Source organism: Ambystoma mexicanum, chromosome 5p, assembly GCF_040938575.1.
Source record: "Ambystoma mexicanum isolate Mex_15411 chromosome 5p, UKY_AmexF1_1, whole genome shotgun sequence".
Classification (NCBI taxonomy): Eukaryota; Metazoa; Chordata; class Amphibia; order Caudata; family Ambystomatidae; genus Ambystoma; species Ambystoma mexicanum.
Genome location: NC_090930.1, coordinates 477045108 through 477065571, shown reverse-complemented (window position 1 = coordinate 477065571; position 20464 = coordinate 477045108). Strand labels below are relative to the sequence as shown.

General features: G+C 42.9%; 1 protein-coding gene across 6 annotated transcripts in view; it reads left to right on the top strand.

Moving 5' to 3' along the window:
* The first annotated feature begins 306 nt into the window (after positions 1-306).
* HTR2C (5-hydroxytryptamine receptor 2C) overlaps positions 307-20464 on the top strand; it is a 4576123-nt gene continuing 4555965 nt past the window's right edge. For all 6 annotated transcript variants that reach the window (XM_069612886.1, XM_069612885.1, XM_069612883.1 and 3 more), the window contains exon 1: positions 307-1257. The gene's annotated coding sequence lies outside the window, so the exon portion shown is untranslated. The remainder of the gene's footprint in view (positions 1258-20464) is intronic.

Here is a 20464-nt window from a genome sequence, read left to right as displayed (position 1 = left end):
TTAAAAGCATTGGTGCATCGCATTTGCATAAAGCTCCGAGCCTCGCTTGTCAGAACCGCAGCTTCGGAATTGATTAAAATGACTTCCTTGCTCGCACCAAACTTGCGTCTCCGGCGTCACGGAGCAGGTCCACGCTCCGATGCCAAAGGGGGGGTGCCGTGGGGGGGGGGGGGGGGGTGGGGGTCAGAGCTTCCCCAGGCTGACGGTGTCTTGTTGGTTAGACGCCGTTTTCTGATCACCCGTCATTCCCCCCGCAGAGGGTCATGACATGCGCCTGGAGGAGCCCCTCTTTACCAGATAACGATACCCTCTTTGATTGATTCCAATGTAATTCTGAAGCAGCTTCTGTGTTCGCGGATTTAACTCAATGGGTGCACTTGTAACATTTTAAAGAGGAAAAAAAGCTCAGTCTTTGTATCAAGCGTCGGGCAACAATTCACGTTTAATAAACTAAACAGCTTGCGTTAAAACGAAAAGCAACACTTCTGCAAGCGGCCCATCTATCTATGCCCATCCATCGGCATTTACGGTGGGGAAAAGCCCCCTTCCTACGGGAGAAGGCGCCGAAGGGGTTAAAGGCAGCTGCCCGGTCAAGTGTGGGCTGTGGAGAGGCGGCGGCGGCGGCAGCGGCAGCTCCGGGTGAGGAATAGTCTGCAGAGACACATGCACAGCAATTCAACTGGCGCTGGCGGGAGCCTGCAGTGGAGTCTGAGAGCAGCCCCGCGCCCCCTCCTCTGCCTGTCTGCAGCCTGGAGTTCTAGTGAGGTCCTGTGCCGCCTCTGCCCCGCTCCTCCCCGGCGCACCCACACCTGTCAGCCGGGAGCTAGACCCCTCCCGCCCCGCACCTCCCTATCCCGCACAGGATGCCCGCAGCTTCTCCTACCTCCTGAGACTCGAGCAATGAACGGAGCTCTTCTCCCACGCTCCCCCTTTACCTCCGCGCGCACTGGTGCCCCCATGTCCTCCCTGGCAGCCTGCAGGTGGCAGGGAGGTCCTTGTCATCGCCACTACCGAGGCAGCGCATAGTGAGCACGGGGGAGTGGAGGGAACGGATCCTACCCACCGCCTGCCTGTGTGTGCGGGTCGCAGTGCACGGGGCTGGCCCATGGCATGGCCCCAGGGATTATCCGCAGCTGAGTGAATATTACGGGGGTGCCAATTGAAGACTGGCACGGATTACAACTGGAACTGGTGGATAGGGTCCTTCCAAAGCAGACGTTGGGGAGAGGGAGCACCCACGCCTTTCTGTGGAGACAGGTATGTGGCAGTGGAAGGCACGAGGCAGTGGGGCATTCCAGTTGTATTTACTAAAGAACACAGTTTTCTTGCATGGGCCCCTGGCAGCACCTCTGCTCGTGATTATTGCGTGCCATGGGAAGTGCGTTGAAGCTGTTGCGTCACCCGACAGAGAGCCAGCCTTAACAGGACAATACACTTGCTCGGAAAGGTGCGCTCACCCAGCCATGCTTGCGGATGGGCAGAGGCTGTGCCACGGGGGCACCGGCGATTCGCTCTTCCTGTACTTGTGCTGCATGCTCCATAGTTTTTGTAAGGCTGCGCAAAGAGCCGACGGGAGAGTGTGTGGGTGCACTTCAAGAGGGCACCACTTTGCCAGGCACCGCGAGGCCGCCCAAGAGAGCCGGGCCGGTGCAGTCAGGTGGCAGGCAACGATATCTCAACCGTGTATTTAATATTCCGTTTTTTGGGAGTTATTCTAAATTCAAGCGTTGATTCCTTCGCTGTATTTCGGTTCCACGTCGAAAGGGTGGTGGGGAAGTCTGAGCAACGCTCTTATGTCCAGAGCGAAGAGCGGGCAATTATTGTTTTCCCCCAAACCCCTTGATTAGTCCCACGTCTTTCTCCTCTGAGAAAAAATTGCCCAACCCCAAGAGAACCTGCACTTTACATTCTGCCCACCTATTGCTACACGCCTGCGTATCTTTATTCCATCTTGTACATTTCCACCCATCCATCCATCCTCCCTCCCATCACCACAGACCGCTCGCCTCTCCGCGTTTCTATCTCTGACGCGGGGTCGTGTTTTCTAGTTCTGCTTTTATTGAAGGTCGCTCTTTCCACCACATTCAGTCACTGGTGTTTTGCACAAAGGGCTGCGCGAGGCAGAACCGCTGGGTATAGTCTTTTCTCTGCCTGATTATTGCCAGCGTAGACGCCACGTTTTTTTCCCTCCCCTGCGGAATGATTCACTTTTACTGCACTGGACTGAATTGGTCATAGCGCCCTTTCGTGTAGATGGGATTTTCAGCCACGAGTCTCACATGTACCTCATTAAACTATTCCGTGCATCATGCTTGAAGACAGTGTGTACTGTAATCCATTCCATGTGTATGTATACATAGGCCCGATAATGTATTATTATTATTACTATTATTATTATTATTATTATTATACATTATTGAAGGATAGTTTTTAAAACCTTTTAATCATGGGTATGATTCTATGTTCATTGCAATTAAATGCACCACGTGAATGAGCGAATTTCAAGGAAAAGGATGCCAATGTTATGTATTTATAAAATGCAAATGATATAGGCTCACTATAAAGCAAAATGAAGAAGCAAGACGCAATGGGTAGCGTGTTTCTTGCATCCTGCTCCCCTGATTCCTAGATGGAAACTCCACTGAGAAGTCATGCAGGGCTGCACAAATACGGGTCTTGTAACCTTCTAAGTATCGGGTAGATACCCAACTCCTACACACACACCGGGCACCAGCAACCACATTGGTCAAAGATTGATGTCAGTCTTACACCCAGATCGGTTCTGGGTGGGTATTGCCAGCTATGGGCATTTAAGGGTCTCATTTGCAATGCCTTTTTGACAGGTGGAAATGCAAGAAAATTGAAAGGATCATGCTTTTCATCAACTGTTTTATTTTGGGCATTGAAAGGCATGAAGGACTTGAAAAACAAATCCTGTGAGCATTGTGCTTACTACCATGCCTTACCTAAGACAGGTTAGGCCAGGTGCAGGGAAAAGAGCTATGGAGTCAGCAAATCTCGAAGCACATCTGTTTAAGAGTAAGAGAGGCACACCAGCTTGTGAATTTCATTCCCCTGGGATGCCCACTGTCACAAATTGACTCCTGCCCTGCAGGAGTACCAGGATGTGTAGAGGCAAAAATGCCTACTTAGCACTCACACTTCTACAAACGAAGAGCCAACACAGTCATAAAGGTAAAACAGGCACAGTTCATCTTCAAAGTTTATGAAATTTCCAGATTCCCCACTCTGCCTTTAAAAAGGGGGGACTATACTTCCAGAGAAGAATGATTTATGTGGGCTTGATGGGAGGTTTTAAAGGGGTAGTTCGGTCAGAAATGTTACTGGCTCTCTCGATTGGGCATGTATTTTTAGAGCATACATCCATCATTCTTAAAAACTCTTCCAATGCAACTTACCTGATTTTTTCTCACTTTAACAGATGTGAAAACGAAGGATCGGCTACCGCCATCTTGTGCTAATCTTATCCGTTGATCCATCGCCCTAAATTCAAGTGCCCGTGGCATTAATTCAGATAACCTGCCCCTACCGTTTCATCACTAGACTGTTACGATGAGCTCCACCTATTTTAATGACGTTAGTGGACAGCGTATCCAAACGTACCCTGTCCTCTAGAATGTCATAACGTTATCTAATACAGAACCAGGAACATACACATACACAACAGAAACAACACTTGTGTTTCTTTTCACAAAAATGATAAAAAAGTTTATTTTGAAAAAAAAACAGCAATGGTCGGGAGCGTAATAAGTACTTTTAATTTTGACATACTGCTGAAAAGAGGTAATTAAGTCCACAAAAACATGGGTAACTTTTTTCAATAGAGGTTATAGCTAGCGAAAATAGCATGGTTCTCATTTTTTGTTTACAACTGTGAACAGTGATCATATAATGCTGACTCCGTTCATCGATTGATTAATCCCAGTCTTTACATTCTTCACAGAAAGTTATCTTCCATTACCGATTTCTGATCGACGCACATGGTGTTCCGTTACAGAGAAGAAATTAGTGGTTTAAACTTCAAATGCAGCACATTCACATCTGCATGTTTTCAGAACCTATAGGCTGCTATGTTGCTTCTTATTATTGCAACCCCAAAAGAACAGATTGGTGTCTGCTGATCGTCCCGGATAATGATTATCACAGAAGCGTTGTGGATGATTATTGTCCAATTACGGTTGAAGAAGCCGTCAAGTGGTAAACCGTATCCATGAAAGGCGCACATCGGTGTAATTTAACTATGTAAAATGGAGAATACAAAAATATATTTCAGTACCCAATATATAATTGTATATGCACAGTCCATTTTTATGTTAACTATCAAGCTATTGAGGGATTTGTTTCCAGCCACCTGCAAGAAAAATTAAGTGCGAAATATACAAGTACCAGAATCCTTAGAGTCAATTAACTTGCCACACTTGAAAAGGAAATGAAGACACACCTGAAAAAGCAAAGAAACACAGCCTCCCTGAAGATTGATGGTGTCATGAAAACATGCGTTTGGAGGAGAAGCTAATGCAGGAAAACTTGACTGGCAGCAGAGCGCCTGCCTTGTCACCAATTTTGAAACATTGTTCCAGGAGTCCCGGGCTCAAAAGACAGCAGCAGCAGGGCCATCTTGCCTTACAATGGAGAGCCACAGCTCTGGCTTTCCCCCGCCCCCATCAAGCGGACGAGTTGTGCTATGAAGGGAGTTGTTTCCAGCCACCTGCAAGAAAAATTAAGTGCGAAAAATACAAGTACCAGAATCCTTAGAGTCAATTAACTTGCCACACCTGAAAAGGAAATGAAAACACGCATGAAAAAGCAAAGAAACACAGCCTCCCTGAATATTGATGGTGTCATGAAAACGTGCGTTTGGAGGAGAAGCTAATGCAGGAAAACTTGACTGGCAGCAGAGTGCCTGCCTTGTCACCAATTTTGAAACATTGTTCCAGGAGTCCCAGGCTCAAAAGGCAGCAGCAGCAGGGCCATCATGCCTTACAATGGAGAGCCACAACCATGGCTTTCCCCCCACCGCCATCAAAGGGAAGATTTGTGCTATGGAGGGAGTGGTTTCCAGCCACCTACAAGAAAAATTAAGTGCGAAAAATACAAGTACCAGAATCCTTAGAGTCAATTAACTTGCCACACCTGAAAAGGAAATGAAGACACGCCTGAAAAAGCAAAGAAACACAGCCTCGCTGAAGACGAATGGAGTCATGAAAACATCCGTTTGGAGGAGAAGCTAATGCAGGAAAACTTGACTGGCAACAGAGCGCCTGCCTTGTCACCAATTTTTAAACACCATGTGAAATGAGCAACAATAAAAAGAAAAATAAGTTGACATCACTAAAATTCCAGCATGCCACGAATGACCGCAGTTTTGAAAGGCTTACTGGCTCCTATGTATATCAATTCCAGCAATCATATTGATTTCTGCATTGATGCAGGTGCGCCTGGTTGTCCTCCACATGTGGGCCTCCACAGTAAAATGTAAATGTGCAAAGGACACAGGCGCATGTTGATAGTGCATATTGGCAAGACATATTCCTTCGCTCAATATTTCAATGTAGGCTAACACTGTGGCATGTACACCTTTGGTCTATTGCTATCTGCAGCCACTTATCATGATTCGTACTTTCCAGCATGGTTAGACTTAATTTATTTATTGGTTATTTGTAAAGTGCCTACACAAGAAATTGTGTTTCAAGGCAACACAAGACAAAAAACGGGGGCAGGGCAGAAAAAATATATAACGGTCCTACTAGGCCTCATGTCATTCAGATCATGCAAGAGCAGCAACAAGAAGTGCAGGGAGGGGCAGGGATGAGGTCTAAGTCAGGGCAGAAGGGAAACTGCTAAAGTGGGAGGGAGGTGCGGGGAAAGATGAGGTATATAAGTGCAGGGGGAGCAGGAGGAGGGGAAGAAGAAGGCTAATATGGGTGAGCAAGTGCCAGGGGAATCAGGGAGTGAGGACCACATGCAAAGCACATGGACGGGGTGGACCAGGCTCGATAGGAATGCACACCCCACCAGGCTTGTCTGTGGAAAGGGGCTGGATGGGCAAGTGCAGGTGTGGGGGATAGTGCAAGATGACAGGGTTCTGGGGTACACTGTGTGAGGAGGGCATGGTGCCCTGTGGAGTTCAGAAGGGACCATTCAGCCAGTCAATGTGACAGGAGGGGGCATTAGCAGGGTGGGGGTAAAGAAGAGAATAGTCGATGCTTGAGAATCTTCCAAAATGTGAGGAGATCAGGCAGAAGCCTGATAGGGGCATAGAGACCCCACACCCTCTGCTTCGTATAGCACCTGATCTGCAGAGAATTGAAGGTAGATGAGCTATGGTCTTTAAGAGGGAGGTATTTAGGGAAAGAGACAGATGTAGTGGGGTCCCTGGCCCTAGTAAGCCTTGTGGAGGATGCAGGGGGTCTTGAACTTGATCCTCACGGTTACCAGGAGCCAGAGGAGATATTTTTGGGCTTGAGAGATGCAGTCCCTGGGCTTGAGGCCACTGATAAATCTTGCAGTCCTATTCTGGATTAGTTGAAGGGGGCAAAGGGTGGATCTATGCAGATTGAAGAAGAGGCTGTTGCAGTAGTCTAGTCTGGAGAGCACCACAGCTCTGGAGACATTGAGTTTATGTATGTCTGCTGCTCCAATTGTCTGCTTAGAATTTTCAACTATTGTGAGTTCATTACAAACAGGGCTCAAAATTAGGATTGGATAAGCAGGGATTATAAGCAGTGTCTGGGTATCCAGCAGTAACCGTTCACCAGGAGCTACTACTAGGGTCAAGTAGCTAATTTATAGCATTACATTACTTGGCCTGTTGAGCCAAAAGTAGCTCCTGGCAACTGTTGGTGTTAAGCTCTCCAGTCTCTCCGACATTTGATTTCATTTGAATCACATACTTGAAAAATTCAGGCAGAAATGTATTGTTGTAATTTAAATCAATTATATTGATGGTAATACATACCCAAAAGAAAATAGAAATATTAAGGCCTATTTAGTGACATTACTTCACACACAGTAATTAATTAAAAATACATTATTTAACAATTGTATCTCAGGTGACATACTATTCCATTTATTTTACAATGAAGTTTCCAAACACTGTTCAAAAGCTTGAGACTGGCTTTGTTAAACATTGTGAAGAGAATCAACAAGTTCAAGTTTGGGAGGGAAAACCTCTTTTGCAATGTCCCGTGGCACAGACTCGGCATTGGAAACAAAATCCGGATCAATTCCATGCGTTTGCATGGTCAACACATTCAATGTCAGATCTTTCACAAATTTAAAATCCGTCCGCTGGAAGGTTGGCTTTGCCACCCACTGTTTGCTTCTTTTGTTAAACTCCTTTTTGTAACGAGGCATCCTGACAATTGCTGCAGTTTTTGCTTGTTCCCTTCCAACGCTCTCATTGTGTGCAAGTACAACCAATCTTGTTCTGGCCTCCATACCATCTATGCCAAAATGCAAACTTTTAGGCCTGTACTTTAGGCACCTATTGTAGACACCTCCAAATCTCCAGTGTGGCAGAACTCAGACATCCCGCTCATTTCTCTTGAAGGCGGTTTCTCATATACAATCTTCTCAAGTGGTGTGTGAGGACGGGACCCTGTAACTATCCACATTTTCATACGTTCCTGCTCCTTGCTCAATGGTCCATGTGCACATTCTTGAAAATTGTAATTTTTTTCCCAAGAGTGTATGTTAGAACAATGGTGCATTAATGAACACAATTTTTCAAGGAGAATCTCTACAGATACATCACAAGTTTATGAGCTCCAACAAAGATGGTTGCTGATAGACTGTGACCAATTTACACATTTTTCTGTAGCCTTTTTTTCTCCAGCAGCTGTAATTTATTTTTCAAAATTGATTTTGCAATGTGCCTGTTAGGGAGAATTCTCCAGAATGGCTAATTTCTCTTACCTACTGAGTCCCTCACCAGCTTTGCTGGATTTCTAGGATTTATTTTTTTCACCTGGTAAGAGTGTGAGCCTTTTTCCCACTCTTACATGTGTTTTGCTGTGTGTTTAACATTTTTGTGTTCATAGACTGTGGAGCCTCACCTACTCCATAGGCATCATCTCTTTACTGTGTGTCACACAGCACCTTTAGTGCAGTGACACAGGGTTGTCTTTTTCAGACTTCCCACTTTAAACTCCATTTTCTGGGACTGACTACTGTCTCCCAGAACATGTAAAGTTGCCATTGAATTTATTAGTCTTTTTAAATTCACAGACCCAGTACAAACTATCTTACATAGACTACTGGAAAGGGTTAATAGTTATACCCTTTTTGTCTGTTTCTCATTGAACATTATTTCGTTCCCCTTTCTTCAAGATTTGGCTGGTGGCAGTGGTATCTACCGTATTTGTCCTACCGGGGTCTATGAAAATAGCCTTGGTACTGTTTTAGGCTATGTCAGTAGCCTCAAACTTTAATCCGCTGGACCCCATTTACTGTTATTTGGTTCCGGCTGGGTTTATTCACCATTTCTTTTTTGCAAAGGTCTTTCTCGTGTTTTACTCTGCGCGCCAAACGTTTTGGTTCATTTGTTCGCCGTCCTTTGGTGCCTGAAGTCCTTTGCACAGAAGCCCTCCTTAGGTGCCTGAGAATCTAGGTAGACAGGATGTGAGGGAGGGGTTTTAAGGCCCCTGCGCAGGGTCTTCCTGGAGACCCAAGTCACAATCTTGTTTGATTGGCTAGTTGACTGTCCTGCCAGGACAGCCACCCTGCTGTGTGATTGACATCCAGGCTGTGTGAATGGGGGAAACTGCATAAAAAGCAGGTCTCTAGGACTTGGAAGGCAGAGTCGCCACTGGATCGAGAGAGCCAAAGAGAAGCTGAATGAAGAGGACTGCTGGAACTACTGAACTTCCCGGTGAAACCCTGCTGCGGGTCCGAATCTCTTAAACTTCGACGACAGAGAAGATCTGCAAAGAATCTTCTTCCCTGAGCTGGTGGGACCAACCAGTTTGCCAAACACAAAGCAAGGCCTCCCTCCCCTGGTCAAATTTGCTGTGCATTGCTGCAATGAACCGGATAGCCAGGAGGACCAGGCCCTGTTTGGGTTTTAAGGAGCACACCTTTTATTTGTTGCTTTGCTCTGCTACTGGTTTCTTCCCTGGTAGTGCAGGACCTTCCAGTCTTCATCCTTCGTGTCAGTCCAACAGTCGCTTCAGGAACCATGAGCCTGCAGGATCTGCCAGCAACTTCTGCCTCAGCTACAGCATTCTTCTTGTTCTAAATTACTGTTCAAACCTGTTTGTTCGTTCCGTCCGACTGCAGTGAAAGTGTTTTAAATCTTTCACCAATCCAAGTGCTTGTCCTTCTCTACTCTTTTAAGTAACTTTTCTCCCAAACAACTTCATTTCGAACTCTTGGCAAAGACCTAACCGCAAGCTACTCTGAACTGTGTGATCCTCTGCAAAGACTCTGAACCATTAACATTGGCCCAGGCCTATTGATTTGAATCCTCATTGTAGTAAGCCTTTTCTAGATTGCCCTGCTTACTTACTTGTTGGTGCTACTTAATTTTGTATAACCGTGTCTTTCCCTCCCTTTTTAAATTGCTGGAGTCCCATTTTGCTCACACTTCATTTTGAGCTTAACTTGTCCAGAATTGATTGGGTGTTGTGTAGTATATTAAGATGTGATTTTTCTGCTGCTTTACGTAGTGAACTGTTTTACAAATGATTGTGTAAATGTATATTCTTTTACTCAGAAACCTTCAGTCAGTGTTTGTTTGAACCATAGCAATTACTGTTCTTTGTGTAAATTCTGATACTGCTCACTTTACTCTTGAGATAAGTCTGGCTGCTCAGCCATCGCTACAACTTTACTGTGTAGTATGGGCTTGTACCAAAGGTGAATTTATACTTGCACTTGTAGTCTTAATTGTGTCTGGTGTTCCCAAAGTTTACTGCATATGATTCTGCCTAACAGTGCCATACATTATATTGATGCTTTATGTCTGGGAGCTGCTCTTGCATTGACTTAGCTATTGAAATGTGCCTGTCATTCGCTATAAGGTCTATTTGCATTGCTCTGGATTGCTTAAGTCGAATGGATTTAATGAAACCATATTTTTCCATGGCAACAAAAGATGTACATTCAGATACTTGCACTACGACTGGACACACAATTATTTTTGTTTCTATGTCCTGGAAGTGCAGTATTTAGCAGAGAAACCTGGACTGTCACATTGTCCATCAGCAGCAAGCCAGAGCCTTTTGCCAGCGAGAGCATTTCCGTTGACATCTGTTTGAGTGTCCATGCCTGGCAAATAGCGGGGAGTTTTTGAAAGGAACTTGAGTCTCACAAAGTTAAAGTTGAAATTGTACTGTATGTTGATCAGCTAAACACCAAAGCAGATGAACAAAGTGCATTTCCATCAGCCACTTTTCCAAGTATAGGTTGAGCAGACCATGAACATGAGTTATGGTGGTGTACACTGCTACCCTTGATCTTCAGGTTGGTGCCATTGACTACACAAGTAATGTCTCCCCACAAATCCCTCTATGGAATTTATGATCACATTTAATCATGTTCATAACCTCAATCAGGCAGAAGTCGAATACAATGTATTTTGGTTCCTTTAATAGACAATCGCCCAGAAGTATACTGGTTTGCGATTCCATGGTGGTGGAAAAGTCCTCAACCCTAGGAAGAATGAAGTCCATGTCACAAGCACAATCGTTAAATCAGTAGTGAAGATGCTTCCATTATTTATGTTTCTGATATTTCCAATTTGTCCACATGTATTGGGGAAACAGGAAACATTTTTTCTTAGCATTTTCTTAGAGGGTGTGGATTGTGTGAGTGGTTCTTCAAGCAATTCTGAAGCATCTTCTGTGTTATCTGTTTCTTCTGGGTGACGTGTGCTGTAACAATGATCCAGGGTCACTTTACATGGATCACTGCTGACATTCAATTAAAAGTCCGGCCACTGAAAAACCGCATCACAACACTGAATTATGTGAAGACCATGCTGAGCCTCAAAATGTAGCAGGTCCCCAGTGACAATGGTTTGGACATCATTAGGTTGTTTAGTTGTCTGGGTCGTTATGCTCCTGCTCCTCCTAGGCCTAAAAACGAAGAGAGAAAAATCCTTAATTTATAGCACATATACAGAATAAATGAATTACAACATGAACAGGTAATATCAATGAAATAACTGATAAACTACTTTTTCTTTTAAACCTTTCTGTTATGTAACCTTTTTTTCTGAATTTAGCTTGAAACAGTCAAATTGGATTTGCCAACCATAAGACCAAGTTGAAAAAAAGCTTTTAGAAATTGTATAAACCATGAAATGTGCTCTTCCACTTAAAGAATCATATCTACATATATATCTATATATCAAAATGTCACCATGGAAACCACCAGAACATATTAAAAATTACATCACAGTTAAAATGGATGATAACTGATATTTCACAATATCTTATGTATAGCTCTAGCCCACGTGTCTCTTCAATTTCAACCACTTCAGTAGTATATTCCTTGTATATAACAAATTCAAAGAACATTGACTAAATTGTTAAAGAATTTAATGTTAAAATCTTTGATCTCACAAAGTTCATCTTGTGAAAGTTGATGTAATGATTGTCGACCTTACAATATAAGTTAAACTATGTAAAAAGATATGATTAATCATCTGATTCAAATGTTTAAATTAGTACTGACATAAAGTCGACCACTGGGTACATGTAACATTTTAAAAAGACATATTTGAAAACTGTATCTGATAACCTTCAGAGATATTGCAGGGCGTTGGTGCAAGATTATCCTGCAAACCATATTGATTAAATGCCATGTGGGTGACTACATACGTTACACACGATCGTGCCCTGCACGGTGCAATTAGCAGAGAGGGGCTTTGCACATGGGAATAATTGCACCCTGCAGCGCACGATTATGTGTAACATATGTAGTCACCCCACTGCATTAATCAGCCGATGGCGCCTCCACGTCTTGAGAACATCCAGACTACAAGGCATTCAGGCTCCTAACAAGTTTTCCTGCCATAAAGTTGTGACATACATCCTGCTGCCACCAGACAGGTTGGACCTGTATATTTTGTACCCAGCGATGGTCGCATCATGATACCCGATTGATTCAGGGTTTCATCCCACTTCTTCCCGTGCTCCAGCTTCTTGCAGACACGCACACGCAGAACACCCTGATTCCCCAGTCTCCCTGTCCTGACGAAGGCCCACATAAGAAAGGCGTACATTCTAGCCCAGAGGACCGAAACACTGTTGTGTAGACCTTGACATTTTAGTCACAGTGCTGCAAAATACTCAGTTTTTCTCATGATTGTGTCAACTTGCACTTTATGTTGTACCTGTTCACTTGTCATGACCCCTGTCTTGTTGTACCTTGACAGTAGGAAATATACTGTGTAGATTTTATGGACTTCACCCCAAGCAATGTATCTTGGCTGCATACCCCATTGTAATTCGCATTGCTCTACATATGCAAAAAATGGGTTTCTGTGCTGTGTCTCAGAGTAGATATTTATATATGATTGTTTTGAACTAAAATGAAAATGTTTCAAACAATTGAGGTGTGTAATCATAATTGATGTGTGAGATTTGGATTCTCACGTGCTAAAGGGTTTTGTTCAATTGACCCATTCAATTGTGTCTGATGGCAGTTTAGCCCTCCTGGGCAGAATTAGGTCATAACCAGGAGCCCTTGTGTTTGATCGTTCTGTGACAAAGTACATTTTTCTGAAGGTTTACTTTCATTGTTGCATGTGTTTCGTGCAATAAATACATCAAGGTTGTTGATCTAATGCTTTGCAATTTGCTGAAAGTATTGCAAATGATCAAAAAATAATGTATCTTAAATGTAAAAAAGATATTGTTAATCAATAACTGTTAGTATAAATCAATAAATTATCACTTCTCATACCTCCTCCTCCAGACCGTTTTCATTAGAAGAATAGTAAATGGTTGAAGTTCCAGGCAATATTTATATAACAGTAATTGTAATAATGAAGATGTAACATAAGAAAATGACATGTAAAAATGCGCAATATTCACAAAGAAGCCTAGAAGCCAGTTTGTATCAAAAGCTCACATTATACATAACAATAAGCAAATTGTTTTAAGTTGAACTTAAATACATATTTTGTATAGTCATATCTGAAGGAATATTGTAAACAAATTACTTGAAAGGGGAATGAGGTTGCTGTTGACTCTGGAATAGTGGTCAATGTAGGATCACACTCCTTTAATCAATGTATATAATCATTCCATTGTTCAATAGAAAATGGACATTAGTATTATAATTTATACCACACCAAAAATGATGTAAAAAGTGTGTGTGCAAGTTGCTTGGCCTCTCAATTAAGATGTTGGATGTGTCTGTGGTTTTCTCCATTGTAATGGTCTGTAATTCCATCAGTGTGGGCTAGGTAAAAACAGACATGGCCATTTAAAAATAATGACCTATTTTTAAAAGACGCAATGTTAGTGTGTGTATGGAAAGGCTGCCATTGTACTGACCTATTCGAGTATCTCTAAAGTAGGAATACACAAATTAATCTAAAGTTCAAAATGTGCATACCACAGTACAACGTGTCACAAAGAAAACTTGTGTAGTAAAATATCAATGGAAATATTCCACAAAAACTGAAAACCGTTTATTATGTTACCTGTTCACAGACTATTTCAATATATTGAGTGTTCATTTATAAGACATATCATACAGACAAATTTAGAAAATGGTAAAATACATTTAAAAATTCATGGTCCACTACTCACCTGGGTCATTGTGTGCTGAAATTCAGTTAGAACTTCATTGGGAAGTAATTTGTGAAGGAGCCTGGAGCAACACCTTTTAGAGTACTGTGATTGTTCGTACATATAGGAGAAGTACATGCTGCAGACACGGAATCGATTGGTCCTCACATCATCCAAGACATCTTTGGCTCTGCTTTCAATTTTGGACTCTGGAAATCTGCAGCTCGAGAGCCATTTTCTTACTAAATTTAAATTCTTTGGAAATACATGCAGGACTGTACTCTGACTTTTTGCATGACTGTTATTAGTGCGAGCGAAAATGATACAAGAAGTCATTGTTTGAGTGTCCTTATGATCTTTTAAAGAAATATAAATAAATATTACTATTAAAAAAGTATCACAGTTAGTACATCAAACATCATATTATAAAAAATGGCACCTAAAGCAAACATGCATTGAAAACACGCACTACGAAAGATTTTCTTTGGAAATTACAGAGACAAATATGTGCAGGACGATTGATAATGGTGTAGAATTTTTTAATATAATAAAGTGAGAATAGAGTTTACATTGAGTATAAAGCAATAGAAAGTGGCTTAGCAGAGAACATTGACATTACAGACAACAATAGAAAAAGTTGACTAACCGTTACTTAGAAGAACAGGTGAGCCGACTCAGCAAGCAAGGTAAAAGGTGGAAAGCTGGCGATATCCATTGTCGATCTCACAGATGTTTTCTTGTTAACTCCCACAGTGTATATAAAGGATTACAGATTTGGGTGTGTATGTGAATGCCTGACATGTTCATTCACACCCACCAGGCCTCTATGGCAATGTTTGAACTCTATCCTGCCAGTGTAGCGACCTTGCGATCGCACGCCCACAGGTGTGAACTGTCATTGATAGCGGAGGGGGATGGATGTGGATGAGGTGAGCACAATAGGCACAGAACACAGTCAAAGGACATAGACATATGTTGATTGCAGCGATGGGGTCTTCAAAGGGGAGGCTGGAGGTGCTGGGTTTGGGGCAGTTATGTGGATAAGGGTGCCCATTCGAAAGAACCCTTTGTGGTGTACATGGGATTCACCACCTTGAGCATTCCCATCCTCCCAGCCCCCTGGTGAGCGCACGCCTACAGGTGCAAAAAGCCATTGATAGCAGAGGGGGGGTGAATGTGGATGAGGGGAGCACGATAGGCCAGTAAACTTGTTAAAGCACACCAATCTTTTACAATACTCTTAGATGTTTGGACATACAAACATGTCTAACAGATGTTCAGATTAACTCATTTTTTCATTTTTTTTATTTAGTTTGGTAAAGTGGATGGCAATGACAATTCAAATTATACTTATGCGGTCGAGGTACTGTCTGTATTAATCCACAGTATTGTCCGTGGTGGTTTCATATGTTTATAACGACAACCAAAATAACAACATACATTTTTTTCTGTGACACTTTTATAACATATTTTTTTCTCTTTTTTCATTTGGGGGTCCCCCCAATAACCCTGTTTCTACAGGTTTTTACCCTCCCCTCAACTACCCCCTGCCCTTTTAATCCCTTATCCCACCCACCATATATACTTTTACTAATAAATTCAACTTTTTTGTTGTTATTCAGGTGTGACTGAAAATGTTTGTTGTTATTTATGTTTTGTCATTAACACTGTATACTGTCTATGGTTACTGGGGAATTCATCACGAATGGCTCAAACCACACAAGCACGTATTACTCTTCAAACACAAAATGCCAGTCTTCCATAAATTCACCATGTAAAGGCACTATATGCCACAAGTCTGTACCACCTGTGAAAGAGATACAGAAATAGTTTACTTGAATTAACCCAATAATTGCATTTCTTTTGTTTGCATTACCTTGTAATATGTAAGGCATTGTTATGCTTTAAAAAGTACCCTTTCACGCCAGTACTGACAGTACTTGTGATTTCAAGTAGACATCAATTAGAAATGTGAACGCACATTCCAGCAAAACCCGTTTGGAAAATATTTCCAAATGAAAGAAATGTAATTGTTTGGACAATATATCTAAAGATTAATACTTTGGTTTCAGATTAGATTGAGTAATTTATTCAATTGACAGAAAAACTCTTTTGTCGGTGATCCATCAAAGTTATATTAATGTAGGGGAACAAGATACTATGTTAGCTGTCTCAGTCGTCAAACACAAAACATATATAGGGTGAGTTTACTCATTACTTGGATTATGGGGCAAACTGTAGCTCAAAGTTCATGCATAAGGACCATCATCATTCGCAACACGGATAGTGTAAGGCAGGCGGCCCTGAAGTAATGCAGTTTGGTAACGCATAGCGGTGGTGTGTCATCTTCAGCAATTTCCTCTTCTGGATATTTCCTCTTCTCTGGAATTCTCGTCCTGTCCCCATGCGTCTGGTTAACAATCTCACTTAAATAAAAAAAAAACATCAGCACATACCTCTTTAACCTTAGTACGGACTAATGCTTTTTTTTTCTTCCTACTGATCTTTTCGAATGACTCTCCCTTTATGCTTTTGTTGTTTCATCTCGTTTTGTTTTTTTTGCGCCCTGAGGCCCACGGGCATGCAGCGCTTTATAAGAATTAAAATAAATAAATAAATGTAGGCCAAGCAGCCAGAGTTTCTATGCATAAGAAGCTCCAGATTAGGCATAAGCTCGCAATGATGACAGGTACACCAGGTGGCAACGTGTTCCATGCGACTGGGTTCAGGCTTCAGTGATTGATCCTCATGACTTTCATCTGATTCCACATCGCCTCGAGTTTATTCTCTTTCAATGATTTCCTCTTCTGGATATTCAGACTCGTATAGGTAGGTCTGAATTATTGCCATAGTTTGTGAATAGTGAAGAAGCACAGAATCAAACGTGAGGTAAATAAAAACACGCTTGTTTGCATACAGTAAAGAAAAGAGGTTTCCCATTAACAGTAACTGTTAAAGAAAGACAAGCAAAGAAACAACCATGCTACAAAAACACATTGTGAAAAGACAAGCTTAATAGGCTCAAACTTTAAAAGTTTGCAAGAACACATTTTTAAATATGGTTTAGTAAAGACATGTGTCCATAATATAAGAAATGAAAAGCAACTACTGAGTTAATTCCTTTTAGGCAGTATAAGTACCGGTTCTCAGTGTGTCGTACTTGGGAGATAGCTGGACAGAGCAGAAACAAGTCAGGGAAGCTCAAAATGAAATACACTGACACAAAGGATAAAGAAACTCCAATGTTGTGTGATCAGAAAGTTTTTTTTTACTCTTGTCGAGGAATGAGGCATCTTGGCATTTCCATGGAGATACGTCAATAGATTGAGCACAGAGTACGTTGACATGAGACATGCATTGGGGTTGTGAAATGGGGTGTGAGCGTCTAGCGTTAGGGGCGGGTGACCGGAATTAGTGCTGCAAGGGCACTTGAATTTAAGGCGATGAAGCAACGGATAAGATTAGGACAAGATAGCGGTACCCAACCTGTTGTTTGCAGATTTGTGTTAAAGTGAGAAAAACAAAGGGCCTGATTCATGGAACGTTTTCCTATGGGATTGCACCATTATACAACACTTCCATGAATCAGGCCCTAAGTTGCATTGGAATCTTTTTAAGAATGATCGATGTATGCTCTAAAATACATGCCCGATCAATTGGGACAATACCATTTCTGACCAAACTACACCTTTAAGGGGTTCTCTGATTTTGGTGCATCCTTTTCTGCTGTGTATTCTGCCCCTTTTCTTGCCTCACAGGGAAACCCACCCTCGCCCACCAACCCATAGGCAGCCTATCCTTTTGAAGAGGGTCCTCCCGTTAACTCACCTGTCATGTCCCCTGAAACCCAGCCTACTCACCCACTTTCTGGATGTCCTGGTTTTCCATTCCCTTTAACTTCCCGCTCCTTTCCCAACCCTCTCAGCCCCTTCTACCCTTTCTTGTCCTCTTCTTGTGCTACCAGCCCACACTTACCTATTTGCCTGTACGGCAATTGCAGCAAGACACAGCACCATTTATGGGATGTACAATATAACAGATGCAGGTAGAGAGGTGAGTGCTGGGAGAAAGTGTATTAGCAGTGGGTGAGACATGAATAAAGTAGCCACAAAGAAAAGGGAAGTAGCAAGGAACATGGGTGCATGCTTGCTCTTGCAGTTCCAAAAAGTGGCTGACAGTCTTAGGCCCTAGAAGTGATGGACCCAAATCAGGGCCTAAAAGATTATGGATCACCCCCCTGGATTCAATTTGTGCACCTTTGGTCCCTCAAGGTTTATGGAGGTGGTGGTGTGAGAGCATCTACAGAGGAGACATGTTTTGCTTTGTCAATATGGTTTCTTTGAGTGAATGTATTTGTAATGAAGCCCATGAAATTCAGGTAGATCTGGAAAGCAGAGGCAGCCTGATAAGGTTCTTGAGATTGGGGGATATGTGAATGAATTTACGGTGTCCAAACTATGATCGTAAGAAGCCCATGCTGGTGGCAGGGTACACTCTAAAATGAAGCTATTCCTGAGTTTAAGTATAGTGCATGATGTTACTTATGATCATGGACAGCATACCTAAATTGATAGCACACATGTGCCAGCTCCAGGGAGTCAGCTCTGCTGTGGAAGGTGATGCGTATTCTGGCCAGACAGGTCAGGACTGCTGAATGGCAGGACAGGAAACCGAATGGCCATGCCTCTTCTTTGATCTCTTTGTGAGGGCCGTTAATACTCTCCACCAGAGACAGCTTCAGAGCAAGCTGCTGTCCTCTGCCCAGGCATCCAAGTATCAAACCCATTCAAAAAGAGTGACCTCACATTGGGGTGTTGCATCTCTGAAGGCATTTGTTCTTAGTGGGGAAGGAATGGGAGTGGCATTAGAATAGGCAGGAGGTCTGCAGTCATGGGAAGGAGACTTCCGCCATGTTGTTTCCCTCTGCTTCTTTCACCCCTTCCTATCACCTCTACTTCTTCTGGAGCAAATATCTGGGTGTGATTTTAGAAGGGCAAAGTCCACTTTGTAGAATAGCAGGGATTGGACACTTAAGGCAGGCTATCTTTAGTCTAATCACCTGGGGACGTTTGACTTTAAAAGAGAGGGTCTCCCACCTCTTCATCAGATTCACTCTGGACCCAATCCAGAGCCAGACCCGAGAAGAACCGACTGGAGCTCCTTTGGGAAAGTCATACTTTCCAATGCCCTCAGTGTGAGGTGAAGAAGGAGCATCGAATGCAGAAGGGAGATCTGCCCCCTAACCACTGCCAGGGTACATTGGGGTGACATTTGCTGTGGAACAGTACCTGCCACTCTTCACCAGAATCTCCTGAAGCTATGAAAGCAGACCCTGAATGGAACCATCCTGTTCTTGACTCCTCTGAGTGGGCATCACATCAGTCAGAGGGCCAGACCAGCTGAAGCTCTTTGTTCTGCAGCACTGAACCAGTCACACCATGTCCACAGCACATTCAACAAGAGGGAAGACGCTGGCACTGGCCTTTGCACTCCTCCACCAATCTGAGCTACTGCTTGCACTTTGAACCAATTCAATCCCGTATCATGCCCTAGCTGAGCCCATCACCTGCTAGACTCTAATCCACTGCTCGACGTTGAGACCTTAATGGAATCACTGATGAGTCACTGACTCTAACCAAGGGTTACAACCCTAGCTCAACTTAACTAGTCCTAGAACAGCTGCTTTACTGATCTGCAAATCGGAACCTCCAAGATCACCAATTCAACAACCATTGTCTATTGACTCGAACCACTGAAGCATCACACATCGACCCCACCTACCTTGGCTTGGCCCAGACTTGATGAGATCCTGGTAAATGTCCCAACCTGCATTACTGAGAGCCCCACTTCAACCACACAGAGTGACCACATTTGCCCTTGCTAGGCACTATTCTCAGTGGCACGAAAATACAATTGCCTCCCATACTGTACTGCATAATGTGCTAAACGGCCTGTACATCCAAGTATGACCTGTAACCACCTTCTTAAGCATGTATGACCTGTAACCATATTCTTAAGCCTGCATGACCTGTAACCAGATTCATAAGCTTGCATTACCTGTAACAATATTTGTAAGCCTTGTGCCCAGATGCCTAAGGGTTAGGCACGCATTACAAATGCAATAAATAAAATAAATAAATAGATGCCCGTTTGCTGCTTGGGACCACATGATCCATCATACTCAAACTGAGCTTGATAACTTGGATCCATGTTCGACACTGGGTTCAGCATCATCAGCCCACCAAAGAACTGAAACCAGGTACCGTCAAAACAAACTGCTTCCTCGGTCCACTGTCTCCCTAGAGACTGGTGAGGTCAGTGCAACACATTCTTTCATGAAAGACATATCTTTTTGTAGTTTCTGTTTGCAAATAATTCCTGTACTCACGATCAGAGGGCTATTTTCTTCAAACTGTCGATTCCTCTCTGTTCCTTGACAGAGGTGGGGTTTTGTACAATGTACAGTAGTTTCTATTCATTCTTTTACAGATTGATTTTTAAATTAAAATATATATATATATATATGCTCAACTCATGGATGAACACTTTTAGTGGCTTATAACTTTGGCGCTGTTTGACAAATCTTCACCAAACTTTGCAAAAAAAGTATATGGGCACCTCGGAATGATTTTGTGAAGGTTGGTGCAGTTTTGTTCAGGACGGTGCAACGGTATAGGGAGGTGCCAAACTTTTGAAAT